The sequence below is a fragment of the Dasypus novemcinctus genome, chromosome 12 (genome assembly GCF_030445035.2).
Source record: "Dasypus novemcinctus isolate mDasNov1 chromosome 12, mDasNov1.1.hap2, whole genome shotgun sequence".
Lineage (NCBI taxonomy): Eukaryota > Metazoa > Chordata > Mammalia > Cingulata > Dasypodidae > Dasypus > Dasypus novemcinctus.
Genome location: NC_080684.1, coordinates 94,142,297 through 94,161,253, shown reverse-complemented (window position 1 = coordinate 94,161,253; position 18,957 = coordinate 94,142,297). Strand labels below are relative to the sequence as shown.

General features: G+C 41.2%; 1 pseudogene; it reads left to right on the top strand.

Annotated features, from left to right (window-relative positions):
- Nucleotides 1-10,981: 10,981 nt before the first annotated feature.
- LOC111760367 (U1 spliceosomal RNA) lies at nt 10,982-11,131 on the top strand (annotated as a pseudogene).
- The last annotated feature ends 7,826 nt before the right edge of the window (nt 11,132-18,957 follow it).

Here is an 18,957-nt window from a genome sequence, read left to right as displayed (position 1 = left end):
GCTTGCTCCCCAAAGACTGTGGTGTCTGGGACTGGCTACTGGCAATCCTTGGTCCTTGGCTTTTCTGTCATATGGCAATGCCCATGGTGGCATCTTCTCCCTTCTCTTCTGGAATCCACTGATCTCTCGCTTCTTGCTTCTCCTCGTGGCTTCTCTCTGTGGCTTTCTCTATAAGGTCTCCAGTAACAGGATTAAGACCCACACTGATTCAGTTGGACCACACCTAAAAACAACCTCATCAAAAGTTCCTCTTTCCAATGGGTTCACACTCACAGGAATGAATTAAAATTAGATACGTATTTTTCTGGGGTACATAAAGTACCAAATCTACTACAATTGCAGATTCCCAGATCTGAGCCCAGAAAGAATGGGCTAATGAATCAGAATATCTTGGGACAAAGTATAGGAATCTGCATCTTAACAAGCACCCAGATGACACTTGGGAACATCAAAGTTTTAAAGCCACTCTACAAAATAGCAGACAACCTGAAGACCAGCCTATATTTCATTCTTTCATTAAGCAAACTTACAAAATGTCCCATATACAAAAAGTACCTTGCTAACCACTGGAAATAGACTGTATCCAAGAACTCTGCCTTCAAGGAACTTGACTGATGAAAAAGGCAGTATACAACCAATTACAAAAGCCGTTATTTACTTTAAATTATATCTAGCTCTATTGGAACATATAACAGTAGGCCTTGACCTTGTCTCAGTGTGTGTGTGTGTGTGTGTGTGTGCACGCGCATGCATATGGGGGTGGATATTGTAGGTTTTGTGGATCAAGTGACATTCATTATGGGTAGGAAACAACCAGTTGAAGTGGAAGATAGTGTTTCAGGCATAAGGACAGCAGGTGCAAAGGCCTTGAGGTGGAAAGGTAAAAAGAGGATTCTAGAAGCTGAAGGAAAAGGAGAGAGTTTATAGCTTGGAGAGTGAGAGTGCTGCATTATCAGATTGTGGAGGGGTTTGCACACCATGATCAGATTTGCATTTTCAAAGTATCAGCACAGATACTTTATAGAGAGGAGATTGGAAGAGAACAAGGTGGAAGCAATAAAACAACAGGGAAGCTATTGTTATCCAGGCAAGAGATGAAATTGATGTGGACTAGGATGGTTGTGGACAGTGGACAGAAGCAATATATATTTGGGAGATAAAAGTGACAAATCTGGTGATTTTTCAGATACAATGTTGAAGAAGAAAGGGCTGCAAATGATTAGATGCAAAATCCAGGAGAGAACTATGTTTAGGACAGGGAATGTGACAAACTCAATTTTGAAAATGCTGGATTTAAGTGTATCAGTCAAGGCACAACTGCAGGCAACAGAAACCACTCTAGCTATTTTAAGCAGCACTAGATTTAAGACCCAGAATTAGATATTGTCTCAATTATCTCTTAGTGCATAGCAAACCACCCCAAAGCTTTGTGGCTAAGCCATTTACTTAGCTCACAACTCTGTGGGCTCAGTTTGGGCTGGTCTTAGAGTTGCACGGTTCTTCTAGTTGGCCAGACTCACTTGTGTCTGTGGTCAGCTAAGCAGCTCTCCTCCTGGGGATTGTCCAGCTCTTAGTTGAAGGTGTGGGCCATGGGCCATATGTCTCTCATCAATCAGTAAGCTGGCTTGGGCTATACACTTGTCTGCTTGGAGGGTTGCAACAGAGAAAGTGCATGCAAGGCCTGTTAATGTGTAGGCTCAGAAGAGCCACAATGTCACTTTCTCTTTTTTTAAAATAAAATTTTCTTCAAATATATCATTTATACAGGAACATACAGGAACAATAAGTGAACTTACAAAACAAACGTGTATATCATCATACAGGGCTCCCATATATCACTCTACCACCAACACCTTGCATTATTGTGAAACATTTTATAAAAGAGCATCATCAAAGTATTACTACTAACTATAGCCCATGTTTTAGTTTGCCAAAGTGTCAATGCAAAGTACCAGAAAATGTGTTAGCTTTTTTAAAGGGGATTTATTTGGGGTAAAAGCTTACAGTACCAAGACTGTGAAAAGTCTAAACTGAGATACGATAGAGATGCTTTCTCACCACAGTCAGCTACTGTTGATCCCAGCCTGTTGCCACGTGGTGAAGCAAGATAGTTGCCATTCTCTGTGGAGGCCTCTCTACCTCTACCATCTCTTGGACTCAAATTTGAGCCATCAGGCATAGGGGTTGTCTCTTTTCAGGCCTCCTATATCAGTCTTGGCTGTTCCTATCCCTTCCCAAATTCAGCTGTAAGCTAAGAGACAAATGGCGCCTCTCTCCCCAGGTGTTTGAGCCTCTCCTTTCTGTCACTGGCAGGATCAAAAATGGCAGGGCTCTCTTTTCCTGTGTCTGTCTGAGTGAGTGTCCATTTATAGCAGACCGGGCAAGGGGCAGAGATGTAACCTGCGTCATGCCTCACTGACATAGTCCAATTGAAAGCCCTAAAGCAATCTCATCAAGTAATCTAATCAACAGCCTCTCAGCTGAATTCAATGCAATTCATACCCAGAGGACTAGATTAGCTTACAAACATAATCTTTCTCTTTGGGGGATTTATAAAATAATCTCAAACTGCCACAGACCATATCTTACATTTGATGTATTTTAACCCAATCCACCTGACTATTAACACCTTGTATTAGTATTATACATTTGTTATATTTCATGAGAGAATGTACAAATATTTGTCCAGTTAACTACAGCCCATCTTAAACCCCTGAATTCCCTATTTTGTGCAGTCACATGCTTTGTACAATCCATTCAAAGTGTACACTCAGTAGCTCTCATTTTCATCACGGAGCTGTGCTGTCCTCACCTCAGTCAATTTTTGAACATTTTCACTACTCCAAAAGGAAAAACCCCATACTCCCTTATATACCTTATAGCTTTCTTTTAGAATTGATTTATCTTTTTTGACATTGCTTCAAAAATATTATAGTATTTACTATTAACTATCATACATAAGTTACAATAGCTATAATTTTCACATGTATTGCCATATTCTTAACACTTTGTAAAAGAACATCTTTATCTATTAACCACATCTTCATCCACCACTGAAATCACTGTTATACATACTCTAGATTATTCTCTAGTTTCCTTTCAATTGACATTTACATCCATAGACTACCCCATTCAGCCACAACCTCATTTATAAATTAGCAGTGTTAGTTATACCCAATATAATGTTACCATCAATTCTATATATTTCCACACATCTATAATAAACCTTATTAAAAATTCTATATACCTTGAGCACCAGTTCCCATTCTCAACCCACATTCTATTTCCAAGTAACCTACAGCCCAGAATTAACCTCCATGAGTTTATTCTTCATACTTACTTCATATTAGTGAGACCATACAATATTTGTCCTTTTGTGTCTGGCTTATCTCATGCAATACAATATCCTCAAGGTTCAGCCATGTTGTAATAACATCCCATACTGATTTCTTCTTACAACTGAATAGTATTCCATTACATGTATAAGCCACATTTCATTTAGCCGTTCATCAGTTGATGGACACCACTTGGACTGGTTCCATGTTTTAGCAATTTACATCACTTTCACCTTGCTATGTTTGTTTATGCAAGTTACAAAGCCTGCCCAAATTCTAGGAGTGGGTAAATAGATTCCACCTCTTGATGAGAGTAGCTGCAAAATCTCATGGCAAAGAGGCACGGGTATAGGGGAAAGTGAGGGATCATGACCATTATTTCCCAAGCAACTGACCACAGGTATTTGCAAAACCATTGAAAGAACTGGGAGAACATACTCTATGTCTCCATGTTCAGTTTAAGGACTCAGAACTGCCCATGGGAATTTATATCAATCAGGAAATTGGGTAATATGGCAACCGGTACTACTCATCTCAACAATCCATCACTGTCACTGTGATCCAAGTACAAAAAGCCACTCCTGCAACCACTTGGGCTGCCTCTCCATATCCAGGAATCCAGGAACTCGGCACTAGAATCCTGAAAATCCCACATCCTAGCTACTGCAGCAGAAAGATGGCCTCCTCCTTTCAAATCTCATTTAAGTGCATGTTAGAGGAGCCTGATTTTCATCCAGAACAGCAGCTTCAAAGGAGTCTGGAAAATATAAGTATTAGCTTTCCAGCCTTTGTCACACAGGAAAGTACTCTAGAAGGAGTTTGGAATGTTGTTGGGTGTCAAACCAACCTCAAGGTGACTGTTAGAAAAGAAGCAGAATTGATAAGGAGCAACTAGATAGATGCAACTGAGACTCAGATGGAGGCTCTGAGCTGAGTTTAGATTTGGAAAGATCTGAACATGCCCAGGGAATTCATCACTGTATGCCTAGAACTCATGGCAGGACCAAAGATCCTAATAGTTTCTAGAATATGTTTAACATCCCTTCTGTCTCAGTGCTTCTTGTTTCAAGAGAAGTGTGCTAGGGACAAACTTAAAATTATTGAGGAAACCTGAGTCTAAGCTTGCTACTCAATAGGTCTGTGATTTTGACTGTCTTCCTTCCCCACCCCACCCCACCCCCCAGCCTCAGTTTTTCCCCAAGGGGAGCAAGATGAGCAGGACATGTCTAGATAGATGAATCTCAAAAGGTCTGTTCAGCCACAGAATCTATGAGAGTTCCTTGTCTCCCTCACACAGACACAATTCATTCTCTACCTCTGACTTGTTCTTTGTGGAATGCACACTGCACAAGAAGTGGAAGCAGTTATTCACGCGACGCTTAGCAATTACTGTAAGGAAGGGGCCCTAGATGAAAGCCAGGCCATCCTACTCCTCTCCCTGCTGAGCAGCAGCTGTGACCCCAAGTCCAATCTCCCTCCCTTCCTTGCCCATTTCACCTTTCTCACCTACATCATACCTGCCCCCATCCAGCCCTGGACCTGGTCCCAATCTGGGAGTCAATTACTGGATGTAATCCAATTGTCATACAAAGGCAGTTTAATGGCTCAGATCAGTGTAAGCCTCTAGGTCCACCCATTACAGACTCAGTGGTTACTCAAGGATCAGCCAGATGGTTGGTAAAAATGTTTGGAGACACAGCACTTTGTCCTGTGGGATTAGTCAAAGGATCAGCTGAGAGAGGTAAATATAGATGCAGTTCAATCTTTTTATTTAATAGAATATGAAAAGGAATTTGGCCAGGGCAGTGCCCCAGATATAAAAATGTAAAAAACCCTTTCTATTTATTTGGGGAATGCATATCTTGCACTTAGCGGAACGGTTGGCATCCACTGTTTAGTGTCCTTACTACAGGTCCCAAATTGCTTCCTTTACCAGGAACTAACTTAAAGATCTCCCTTACCTACCTCTTGTACTAAAATTTAGTCTTGAAAATACAGCCTCCCTATTTTCCCCATAGCCTCTCTAAGCCATCCTCCAACAGTTAGAAGTGATCTTTTTAAAATGCAAACATGATTGTGTTTTCCCCTAATTATAACTTTTGACGACTCCCCATTATCCTCCTTTCCTTTGAACATAAAGTCCTTCATAATCTGGCCTCTGCACACCTCTCCAGCCTTATGTCTTGCTATACCTCCTCCTCCCAGGCTAAACTCCAGCCCTGATAAACTACTTTGTTTCCTGGAAACACCATATCCTCACCATCTTCAATTCTTTTGTGCCTGCTTTTCCCCAACCATGACTATCAACCCTATGTCTGGCTTACTCCAACTCTGGCTTGGAACTGCATCACTGCATCCAAATAGCCCTTTTTGACTCCAGTAATGTAGTTTCCAAACTCAGCAACTGGGTTTCCTCAATCCTCTTGTTGGAGTGAGAGCACATGAGGATGGATTTTGGCTAATTAGTTGTCCATGTCTAGCACAGAGAACGCACAGAACAAAACTGGAATGAAGGAAGGAAGGGAGGGAGGGAGGGAGGGAGGGAGGTACGGTTGAAGAAAGGAAAAGTGGCAATCAATCAGAAGTCTCTGAATATATGACATCTTTTACAAGATGCCTTAATATGTAGACTGCAGTATAAATGATGATTACAAGATCAAGTCCACGGGTTCAATTCACAAATGGTCCAAATAACTTTACTGTGTGTCTTGGCTAGAGATGGGATCCTACCAGCCCAGCCACATCAACTAACACTGACCTTCAATCACCAAGGGTACCCAGGGAACAGCAGATAAACATAGCAGCCTCACCATTTATCTAAAGTTGTCAACAAATATTTATTGAGCACTTACCATGTGTCAGATACCATTCTAGGTGTGGGAATTCATGGTTTACTTTGTTTGGCAAAAGTTTCACTATTGTAGAGCTTGCATTCCAAAGAAGAGACAATCAACAAACAAGGAACACTTGTAAATGAACAAGATAACTTTAGCTATTGTTAAGTGTATGAAGAAACTAAAACAGGGCAATGGGATGTTAAGTGGCTGAGAAGGTTGCTCAAATGTCAAGGAAGACATCACTTAGAAGGTAAACATGAGCAAAGTTCTGAATAGGAAGAAGGCACTGGTTATCCAGAATTATGAGAGTACAACATTCCAGAAAGATGGCCTGCAAGTGAAAAGGTCCATTAGTGGGTGAAAAGGTGGGGTTATCCAAAGACAGAAAGGAGGACAGTGTGCCTGGAACTCTAATTGGCGGTGGGGGGGGGGGGGGGGGCAAGGCTGAGACCCAAAAGATCTGCAGGAATCCATGGTGTCATGTTGTACAGGCCACCAATAGAGTGGGAAATTTATTCTAAGAGCAGTGGGAAGTGATTGGAATGTTTTAAGCATAGGAAAGGTATAATCTAATTTATGTTTTTTAAAGATTACTCTGGCTGCTCTATAAAGAGTAGGTTCTGGAACCAGATGGTGATGATGGTTGCACAACATTGTGAGTGTATGAAATGTCACTGAATTGTACACTTTAAAATGGTTAGAATGGTAAAGTTTGTGTTATGCATATTTTACCACAACTGAAACAAAAACTTAAGGCAGCAATGGGGAATAAAGATAGAATTCTGGGAAGAGTATGCTTTTGAGTGCATCTTCATCTTTGACAATAAATGTCAAAATTCTATTTGCAGGGAGGCAGCTGAAAATATATTCTATTAGATAATCATAACTGTAAACATAAAAAAATCACAATGTCTTTAAGAAGTATTTTACTGGAAACAGACACTCATAATTTTGACTTTTAGTAAACTGAAATCATTTGTTGTTACCACCATGGTTCAAGGTATGTCTTTATTATTTAATAAATCCTTTTATTCATTAAAAAAAAGAATGCATGATTTTTCTCTAAACCTACAACTTCTCTAATAAAATAAAATGAATAGGTAATGGGGGCAAGAAGAAGCAGAATCAATCAAGAGACAATTGCCATAATTCAGATAAGAGGTGATAGAAGAGATGTGATGGAGCCTTGACAAAGGCAATGGCAGTGGAGACAGTAAGCACTGATCAGATTTTCTTAAGGAGAGAAGGCCAACTGAGAATAACTTCTATTTGTTTTGGCTTGAGCCCATTGAAAGGGGAGGTCTAAAAGAAGTACAGATGTGGAGAATACAAGTGGAAAGTTCATCCGTGTTACATTTGAGGTGTCCATAAGATCCTCAGTTGTATGTACGAAATAGACAGGTGGATACATGAATCTGGAGCAGAGGAAGGTCATGAGGGGAGATGGTTATTTCAGCGTTATCCACTAGATACACGGTTTATAAAGGTTTGGACTGAACAGATGACTCAAGAAAAGAGTACGAATTAGAAAAGGATCCTGAACTGAGCCAATGTCACCCCATTGCTTTGAGATCAGGGAGAGGATAACAAGCCAGCCAACAGAATGACAAAGCTAGTGAGGTAGCAGAAAAAGCAGGCAAGTGTAGTATCATAGAAGCCAAGAGAAGCCCAGTGCCTGAAGAGATGAGGGTAGAAAAGCACACATCCCTTCTCGATGGACATTCCATCAATGATATCATCTCCACAGAGAAGGGGAAGCACTTACAGAGGAAACAATGTTGAGTAAACAATTATATGATTATCAATAACAATATCCAGGTAGAAGAACAACTTGGTTCAAACAGTAATTGCAAGCTAAAACCTCAGATTACAGTTTGAATTAATTTTGAGGGCTTAATTGGAAAAGACTCAGTCTGAAGAGAAGGTAGAGAACAACTGGACAGGAAATATCATGAGGGATGCCACTCCAACATTTGGATAATGCCTCCATGGTGCCCGCTAATTTAAAAAAGGTCTTAGGCTCTTAATGTTTAACTTATAATTGTTTGTAGTGCTTTTAACTGTAGTAAATGAGTTGTAGTTTCTAAGTAAAAAGAGATACTACTGCTATAGGAGGCAGAAGAGCACAAGAGAAGAGAGAATTCATTAAGATGGTTCGAGACACAGGATTTCTTAACCTGGACACCCTGGGGATCTATGAAGAGAATTCAGGGGTCCATGAACTTGGATGGCAATATAAATTATATCTTTATTTTTACCTAACCTCTGATACTTGACACAGATATTTTTATATTGTATTAACCCAGCTGTTGCAAATACCTTGAAATATTTTTCACACTACATAAAGGAGACCTGCCATTAGATCGTATTATGTAGTGCATTAATACAGTAGTGTATAAATTACTATATCACAATTGTGTTTGGTTTGGTGTTTTAAATATTTCAGTAGCTGAATTTCAATATAATTTCTTGATACTCCTTTGTATGTTATTGTATAAATTAAAAAGCATTATTTTGAAAAGTGGTCCATAGGTTTCCCCAGACAGTAGACTTCCAAAGGAATCCTGGTATAAGAAAAGATAAGAAAACTGTCTAGAGGGAAATCTGGCCCTAATTGAAGTCCTTCTTGCTGCAGGAAAACCAGAGAAGACCAGTGACTCAAGGAGCAAATCTGATCCAGAAGAGTAACTACTCAAGAAGTAAGATGCCAAAGATGAGAAGAAAAGAGCTGGGTGCAAATTGCTTCTCAGAAGAAAGCATCAGGTAGGAGAAATTAAATCATCTTAGTACCCGGGGTGGCAGCAAAGAAACAAGCATTCCCTTTTTATACAGTAACCCTAGATTATACCCAGGCAATAAAAAGCACAAACCAGCAAGTTCATAGTAAAGGTTGAAAGAAGACATTAGTGTGGGTGATCAGTTTTTATGCTAATGGTCTTCAGTATAGAGTTGCCATATTTAGCAAAGAAAAAGGCAGGACACACTTTGAATTTCAGATAAACAAAAAATACATTTTTAGTATAAGTATGTCCCAAATATTACCTGGGTTCTGTTTACAATAAGAAATTATTCTTTAGTTCATTTGCAATTCAATTTAACTGTGTGGCCTTTATTTTCTCTGGCATCCTGACCAATAAATCATGCCTCCCAGGAGTCCCATCTTTGCCCCTCCCATATTGACTCTGTGTTTGGCCATGTGGCTTGATTTGCCAATGAGATGTCAGAAAACATAGCACAAGAGGAAGCTTGATAAATGCTTGTACAAGGAGGCTCACCCTCTTGGAATGCTGCTGCCACCATGTGAGGAGCTGGGTTTAGCCTTATTTTGTGTGAAAAACAACACAAGGGGAGAAGACCAGCCCCAGCTGACCCTCCTATGTGACTATGTGACTATGGCTAGGTGAGCCCAGAAGGAGAACCACCCAGTTTGCTAATCCACAGAATTGTGAGAAATAATACATCATTGTTGTTCTAAGCCCCTAAGTTTTAGGGATTTTTGTTAGATAGCAATAGATAATTGGTTCAGTATACCTTATTTCACTTAGTGAAGAATTCTGAAGCATCTGCTATTTGCAAGCCATTAAAATAAGTAGATGAACTGTATTTCACCTACCTTAGAATCACCCAAACTACCTGATAAAAATCCATATTCATGGACCAGTGAAATTGAACCAAAACCTCTGGAGGTAGGGCTGAGTAATTTCCATTTTGAAAGAACTACCCTGGTGGTGATTTTTAATCTTCTCTAGAGTTTGAAGATTATTGCACTGAAGCAACACAAAAATCTATAGATACTGCTCTGCCTTCAAGCTGTACTGTATAGGAAAGGAGACAGGGGGTACACAGGAAAGTATAATACGAGGCAAAAGGAAATGACTGCCAGAAAATAGGCAAAAAGAAAATTCTATAGTCATGAAGTTCAGATTAATTCTAAGTGGGGAGATAAAGGAAAGCTTTTAAGAAAAGGCAACCTTTGAACTAGACCATGGATCAACTTGGATAATGGAAAACGTGCTGGACTAAGAAGCTGGGTTCTTGGGTTTGGTCTCAGCTAATCATAGTCACCTTTTATGGAGTAACTACCACTTGTAAGGAGGCCCTATCACATACTCTTTTGAATCTTCACAACGAAATCTTCAAGGTAGGTACTATGATCCCATGTTTAAGTGAGAAAAGAGGCTCGAAGAGAAGATGGCACTTGCCTAAGGAATCTAGCTAAGAGTTGGCACAACAAGGATTTAATGCCCGTCTGCCTGACCTTCAGGCCCAGGTACCTTTCACTGCATCACACTGTCACCTTCAAGGAGCCAGCTCACCCTTCTGGTCTTCTATTTCCTCACCTATGAGATGGGATGGGGTGCACCAGCTGATTTCTGAGGGCCTGTTATTGGAGCCTAATCAGCTTTACTGTAGATAATGATTGTTACTTGGTGGTGGGTTGGGAGTGCAGTATCTGGGGGGAACTCAACCCTCGAGGATGTGTTACTATGTACCCAACCATACTTAATTTCTAGGGTTGCCATGACAAAGCCCCACAAACTGGGTAGCTTAAAACAACCAGAAATTTATTCCCACACAGTTCAGGAGACCAGGAGTTTAAAATCAAGGTGTTAGCAGGGTTGGTTTCTTCTGGAAATTCTAAGAGAGAAACCAACCCACGTCTCCTTCCTGGCTTCAGGTGGTGGCTGGCCATCCTCGGCACTCCACAGCTGCCTAGCTGCCTCCATTGTCACATGGCATTCACCCTGTGTATCTGCCTTTGTGTCCAAATCTCCCTCTCCTTTCTCTTATAAAGACACCTCCAAAAGGATACTTACCTGGCAGGGGAGATACCATGATAAGGAAAGTGTTTTTTCCCAGGGCAAGGTTAGCCATCACACTCTGGATGTGATTTCCTCAAATGTGGGAAACCCTACTGCATAATTTGAGGTAGCAGGACTGCATTTGCGCTTTCCCCTGAAAACAAACAAACAAAAAAATAGACACCAAAGGAGTTAGGACCCACCCAGATTCATCCTGACCTCATCTGAACTTGATTGCATCTGCAAAGATGCAAAGACACTATAAGATCACATTCACATCTACCAGGGGTTAGGACATCAACATATCTTTTGGGGAGCACAATTCAACCTGCCACCCCAACCCTGAAAGTGCCCATATGAGTCACCTGCCTGTCCCTCTCAATCACCATAGCTCTAAATACTCCACCGGCCCTTCTGGGGAAGGGCAAAAAAAAGGGGAGAAAATGGGGGAGGAAATACAATAGGAAGGGAAGAAAGCAGGTGAGTGAAGGAATGAGCATCTGAAGGAATGGTTGTTGGTACTAAGGTAATGAGTGAATGTGGTGAAAGAGATGACTGAGGAAACTGATGAAGGGTCCTCAGTAAAATTAAAGGGGCACCCATCTGCTCGAGGGTAAAGGAAGTGAGTAGAAACATGGTCTCAGGGGCAAGAAGAGGTTAACAAGCATTGACTGAGGCAAGCAGTAGGACCAAGGTGTAAATGTGCAGCAAGACCTGCCTGCAAAGCTTTGGCCTTTGACTACCCAGGAGGAAGTGCGGAGAAAGGTGGATGGGCAGAAGGGACCCAGGAGAAGGGGAAAAGGACACCAGAGTGCAGGGCAGTGACGGCAGCCCTGGACCAGCTCACTGCAGAATAAACGCTGAGTGGGGAGATGGGACATTCTTGGTAATAAGTCCTGTCCAGAGTGGATGAGAAGCACTAATTAATGATGAAATAAACAGGGAGAGTTCACTGCCAAAGGTCGGTGAGGACATTAAGATGCCTGGTGGTGAAGGGTTGGGCTCATTAGAGTCTGAGGCTGTGCAGGCTAATGCAGTGGTCAAGGATATCAACCCTTGCTGAGAGCCCTTCATTCTCTCCCAAATTAAGTCAATTCAGATCATTTAATTAACTCCGTTCTGAAGTCTTCTCACTTTGAAGAGGAAAAATCTTTTTATTATATTCTGATTTCTGAGAAAATTAGATGAGGCCCTAAGACTGTGCATGTAAGAAATTAGAAAGTGTAATAAAAATGCCAGAGATTGCTGCTGTTAACCAAGGAAGTCTGCCTGGAAGAGGAAGAGCATAGCCAACATTTATATGCTGAGCACTGCACCAGGCACTTTATAAACCTCACCCCACACGATCCATACAATAATCCTTTAAAAAGTATGTTATTGTCTTCACTTCACAGAAAACAAAACCGAGCCCAGTGATTCTTCAGCCAACAAGAAACAAAGCCCCAGAATTCAGTCTGACTGTGTGCTCGCCTCCAGAACTATGATTTGTGTCGCAATCGTTGGATTTCCTTTTCAGGGTGGTGTCTAGAGAGTGGATCTCTTTGAATACTTGTCATACAAAAAATATCTTTTCCATTACCAAAAAACATCCTTTTAGGTGAATTTGGGAATCCCATCCAGGACCTGGCCTTCCAATAATATTTAATGCTATTGCTTCCTTCTAGTTAAAAAGGTAAATGTAAGTTTTGGAAAGAAGTTAAATCCAAATATGACCCTAATTGGGGCCCTCTTCCAAGGGTAATGATGACACATTTTATTTATTTAGAACATTATCACTTACAAAATTCAAGGCCTCTCACACTTGAACACATTCAATACTGAGCTCTTGTTTTTCCCTCTAAGTGTCCCCCACCCGACCTCCTAGCCAGGATTCTTCATCACAGTAAATGTCACTATCATCCATCCTACTGCTCAGGTCAGGTGTTTAAGAGGAAGTTTTTTCCCTTCCCCTCACCCCCTCCTAATTTCCCATCCAATCCTGAGCCCTAAACCCGTTCATTTTCTCTGTCCTCAACCACATCCCATCAACTCTTACGTCACTGCCTAGTCTGTCTGAGCAGCCCCTCATTTCCAATCATACCCCACTCTGATTCATTCCCACACAGTAACCCAAGCTCTCTTTTTAAAGCATTAAATTAAGTCAGCTCCCTGCTTAGAATCCTCCAATGGTCTGAAGTTAACAGTATTGTACCAGGGTTAATTCTTTAATTTCGATAAATGTACCATGGTTGTATAAGAAAGTGCTAGCAAAATGAGGGTGTATTAGTTTCTCAGCTGCTAAAACAAACACCATACAATGGGGTTGGCTTAAAAACAGGAATGTGTTAGCTTGTGGTTTCGGAGGTCAGAAGGCTTGCTTCTCTCTAGGGTCAGTATCTTCTGGCTGGCTGGAAACCTTTGGGGTTCCTTGTCTCTTCTGGCACCTGGTCAGATGCCAATTCATGTAGTGACATCTTCTTTCTCTTCTGGGTCCCATTAACTTCCAGCTTCTGGCTGCTGCCTGGGTTCTTTGCTGCTAAGGACTTCAGCCACATTGGATGAAGGCCCACCCTCCTTCAGTTTGGGCATACCTTAACTAATAACATCTTCAAAGGTCCTGTTCACAAATGGGTTCACACCTACAGAATCAGGGTTTGGGATCCAGACGTGCCTTTTGTGGGGACATGAGTCAATCTCCAATAGTGGGTAAAGGGTATAAGGGATCTCTGTACCATCTTTGCAACTCTTGTGTGAATCTGAAATTATTTCAAGATTTAAAAAATTGTTAAGCCTCCAAAGATTTCCCTTTGATTAATATTCAATCACCCTCCCACAGCCTGCCTACTTCTTTTTTTCTTTTAGTAGTTCCAGGAATTGAACCCAGGATCTCGTGCATGTGAAGCAGGCACTCAACCACTGCCCTGCCCCCTGCCCACCACTTATACATCAGTTCTTGCTACTCTCCTTGCTCCTTACACTCCACCCACTGGGGCTCTCTCTTCATTCCTAGGAAACGGCAAGCTTCAAAGTCCCTCCTCAACTCAGGGTCTTTTCATGTGTCATCTTTTCCTCTTGGTAACCTCTTCCTCGTTCTTTCTGTGGCTTCCTTTTGGTCCTCAGGCTTCAGATTAAAAAGCCTCCTCTCAGAGAGGCCTCCCTGGCTACCTACCTAATGTCGTGTCTTCCACACCTTTGCTATTTTTTTCTGTCACACAGACCCAACTCGTAGCTATTTAAAGGGCTTTCTTTCCCCCTTGTATTCTGCAGTTGACTGTGTCCACAGAGCTTGTCTGTCTCATCACCCTTGTCTGGCACATGGAACATATTCAATCTGATTTCTCTCTTCTCCATGGTCTTACAACATGACTCCAAGAGAGACATTTGATGTATTTAAAGCCCTTTATCTCTGGCACATTTCCCTCACAAGAGCACAGTCCTTAGGGTCCTGGAGAAACTTGTCTCTACTGGGGTATCATGAAACTGGAGAATTTACATTTCGAGGCTATATGTATCTGCATGTGTCTGCATGCACACACGTATGTTTTTTAAAAGGACTTTCTGAACAAGTTTATTTTAAGCATGAGAAAGAAACCCTTCCTGCACATGATGGTATCTGATTCTAGTTCCATTTCAGTCCTCCACAGTTCATAAAGGGAAAACACAATATGAAGAGATGGAAGAAACCAGCCTACCATTCAGACCTTCATTCCTAATTCAGATAAGTGTGTCTCGAGAGCCTTCTATCATCCCCTTGAAAGTTCAAAGTTGTTAATATCTTGTGATTCTCAGCTCAGCATTTTGGTGCTTGGATTATCCACAACCGCACCCCTTCCCTCCATACCCCAGTTCAGTGGTTCGGGCAAATATTGGCATTACAAAGACTCTACACATCACCCATGGGAAAAGGACAGGAACTGAGTGCATATCGTGGGTCTATTTAATGAATAAGAAAATGCAATGCAAATAGCCAGCTGTCATCTACTGTCACACCAGGCTGAGTGAAGTGTTTGACTTATTTCATTCGATTCCTCACACTGTTTTGTTCAATAGTGTAGCCCAAATGCCTATGTGGCACATAGTAGATGCTCAATAAACATTTACCCATACATCAGTGAACAATTCTCTGACACAGGGCATTTTATCATCTCCATTTTATGGATGAGGCTAGGGAAAGCTAAATAATGACACAAATAGAAGGTAGATAATGCAGACTGAGCCCACGACTAGCCTGTGTTTAACCACTATGCACTGCTCCTCCAAATGTAACAACTATTCATCACAGCCCCCTGTCCCAATTCCAAACCTCATTCCAAATAGACATTCATAATATTGCCTGAATCCTAGAGCACAACTGTGCAATACTCCCCCAAATCTAGGGCTGCCCACCATCACACCCAATCTTTCTCTGTTGATTTTCCAACTTGTTGGATCAGCACGCTGTTGTGAATGAAAGAATAACCTTGTAAAGAGATCGTTCTTCAAAGTAGCATTTGCCCTTTAAATTTGAAAGTCATCTGACATTGTATTTCTTTCATTATTTCAGGTTGTTGAATTTTCTGCTTCCTTTCTCAGTCAGTAGATGTATAGGGAATAGGCATGGGTTAGAATGTCCAGTTCAGTTTGATGAGTAACCAAAGGGTAGAAAAACTGGTTTGATTTTTGTTCTTACCAGGCAATTGGGCAGAACTCAGGAGATAGGGGCTTAAACAGCTCCACCAGCTCATAAGGCTTCCAGCCTCTGTGGGGGAACAAAAAGTCACAGGAAGGGGGTAGGGGAATCTCAGCAAGGAAGTAAAATGGGAGACAGAAATGTATCTTCAAAAATAAAAATGTAAGGAGTAACATTCATTGAACAGAACCATCGTGTAGGAATATAATGAGAATGTTGTCCCCTGGAGTTGTACAATATGGCAGATTCATGTATGTGTCAACAATTGCTCTAAACAACTTACATGGATATTCTCAATTGATTTTCCCAACAAGCCTTTGTATAAACAGTATTATTATGCAAAATTTCCAAACCAGGAAAGTAAGACAGAGAGATTATGCATCTTGTTCAGTCATAAATCTAGTATATGAGAGAAGAATTTTACCAATTGTTATGAAAATTAATAAGGGTCTGAGCAGTAGTGAGATGGACTGGGGTTTAAGTGACTTGGGCTATAGACCTGAGTTTGCTGCTCACTTAATGTATTCATGGAATAATTAAATGCTTGGATTTATTTTGGAGGAAAAAGGTGGCTAATAGAGCCAGATTAAAAATGTGAATTACAAGTTTATGATAAAAATCCATAATAAAAATTTTGTAAATGAAATGGAAAAAAAAGTTCCTTATCTTTACATGAGGAAACTAGACCATATTGATCTCTGGGGTTTGCTGCCTAAGCATAGTTGGGGTTTGGAAGAACAGAAGAGGGGACCCAGTACAGACCGAGGCAGAGGGACTAATAGAAGGATCACAGAGGGCTTCCCACAGGAGGCAATATAAAAGATAAGTAAGAGTTTGTTGGACCAGAAAAAAAAAGGGATGAAACTGGTGAGCATAATGATTGAGAACAGCGATGGCTTCAAAGTCAGAAAGGTGGGAAAGCAGACTTGTCTCAATGGATAGAGTGTCCGCCTACCATACGGGAGGTCCAGGGTTCAAACCCAGGGCCTCCTGACCCGTGTGATGAGCTGGCCCACACACAGTGCTGATGTGTGCAAGGAGTGCCATGCCATGCAGGGGTGTCCCCCATGTAGGGGAGCCCCACGCACAAGGACTGCGCCCCGTAAGGAGAGCCACCCCGCGCGAAAGAAAGTCCAGCCTGCCAGGAGTGGCACTGCACACACGGAGAGTTGGCGCAGCAAGATGATGCAACAAAAAGAGACACAGATTCCTGGTGCCGCGGACAAGAATACAAGTGGACACAGAAGAACACACAGCGAATAGACAGAGAGAGCAGACAACTGGGGGGGGGGGGGGGAGGAGGAAGGGGAGAGAAATAAATTTAAAAAATAAAATTAAAAAGTCAGAAAGGCCTTGATATATCCAGCTTCACACATCCCAACTTAACTAGCTATTATTTTCATCTCTTAGTCTCAGTTTCACCATCTATAAAAAGGGAGAAATAATAGAATTATCTTTATGAAAAATTGAGAAGATTAAATGAGATGATCTGTATTGTTGTAGCTTAATACAAGCACTCAATAATGGTGAACTTCCTTTATTATTACTTCCATTACTGTTATTAAATCCTTGAGACAATGATATGTCCAGGGAATGATGAGTGGATTGGTGTGTCTGTACATTCACTCATTTCAGATAAACATCTGTAAAGCAATATTTATTGATAGTATATATGTCCCAGACATGTTCAAAGTTGATATGAAGGAGTTGGGGCTTGAGGCCAGACAGCGATAGGAAATAAAGGAATTAAGGAAGAGTAAGATCAGGTAGAGCTTCCTGTGCTTTAAAAACATGGGTGGGAGTGGAAACTAGCATGATCTTGAAATCTATGGTGAGCCCTGCAAGGAATTTATGCATGGGAATGGCAAGATCAAACTGGCATTTGGAAGACCATTTGGGTTGAGAGAGATTACCAGGGAAGGGAGAGGCTGCCTTGAGCTAGATGGGCTGAGGGCTGCCAGTGGGAGCAGTGGTGATGGAGACAAAACAGCAGTTGACAAAAGTATTAATTACCATGTATTAGTCAGCCAAAGGGGTGCTGATGCAAAATACCAGAAATTGGTTGGTTTTTATAAAGGGTATTTATTTGGGGTAGGAGCTTACAGACACCAGGCCATAAAGCATGAATTACTTCCCTCACCAAAGTCTATTTGGAGCAAAATGGCTGCCGACATCTGTGAGGGCTCAGGCTTCTTGGGTTCCTACGTTTCTGGGGCTTGCTTTTCTCTGGGTTCAAGGTTCCTTTCTTCCTGGGGCTGGCTTCTCTTTCTTTTGTGTGCTGACTTCCCGGGACTCCAGCTTAAGTTTTAAACATCAAACTCCAACATCAAAACTCCAGCACCAGAAACCCTCAGCTCTGTTCTTGGCCATGCCTTTTATTTGTGAGTCCCCACCCACCAAGGGGTGGGGACTCAACACCCTAATCATAACTCAGTCATGCCCGGGTTACAGATCAGATAACAAACATAATCCAATATCTCTTTTTGGAATTCATAACCATATCAAACTGCTCCTTACCAGTATAGAACTTGGTAATTGGTTAGATGTAGAAGTTGAGGGTAAAGGTAGGGATCCAGGAGATGAAGAGATACATGGATAGCCATGTGGCTGCATAGATAACAGGTTTGGATGTAAAGCAGCTCATCTGTGTTTTAGACAAAAGGTAACTCATGTTTTTTCTTCATACTCCAAGAAGAAGGATTATGTCAGCTCTTCAATATCCTTCCAATTAAGTGACCCTAACTTTATATTCAAGGATGTTTATAGCATGCATATAAAATACTTCAAGCTTCAGAATTATCTTAAAATTATTTCCTCTTTGGCCTTTGGAAATTCCTGTGGGTTTCATTATAAATAGAGGAAGCGCCACTGTACTGGGAGGTGGGAAACCTCTACTTCTAAATCTATTGACTGGGGGCCTAGGGTAGATCACTTCTCGCCTCTGCCTTCCCACTCTATGAAGTTATGATATGATGAGTTAAAAGAGTTAGAGGCTCTGGGAGTCTCTATGAAACGCTAACATTTTCTACTTGGAATTAGGCGCTTCCATGATATTATCTGGAATACCACAAAGTATGTTTTATTAAATGTATTTACAGTAATTAATATGTCAACCATTTACCTAGGTGTGTTATACAGTCAGAATAATTTTTACCCTAATCTCAACACCTATTTCAGTTAATAGATTGCCTGGATTCAAATCCAGCCCTGCCATCTACTCGCTGTGGGACTTTATACTAGCCTTGCTCCACGAATCTATTGTTTTCCAGAAGAGAATTAAAAGAATAATTAAATGTGTCTCTATTAGAGATGATAAAACAGGAAATAATTGTTGG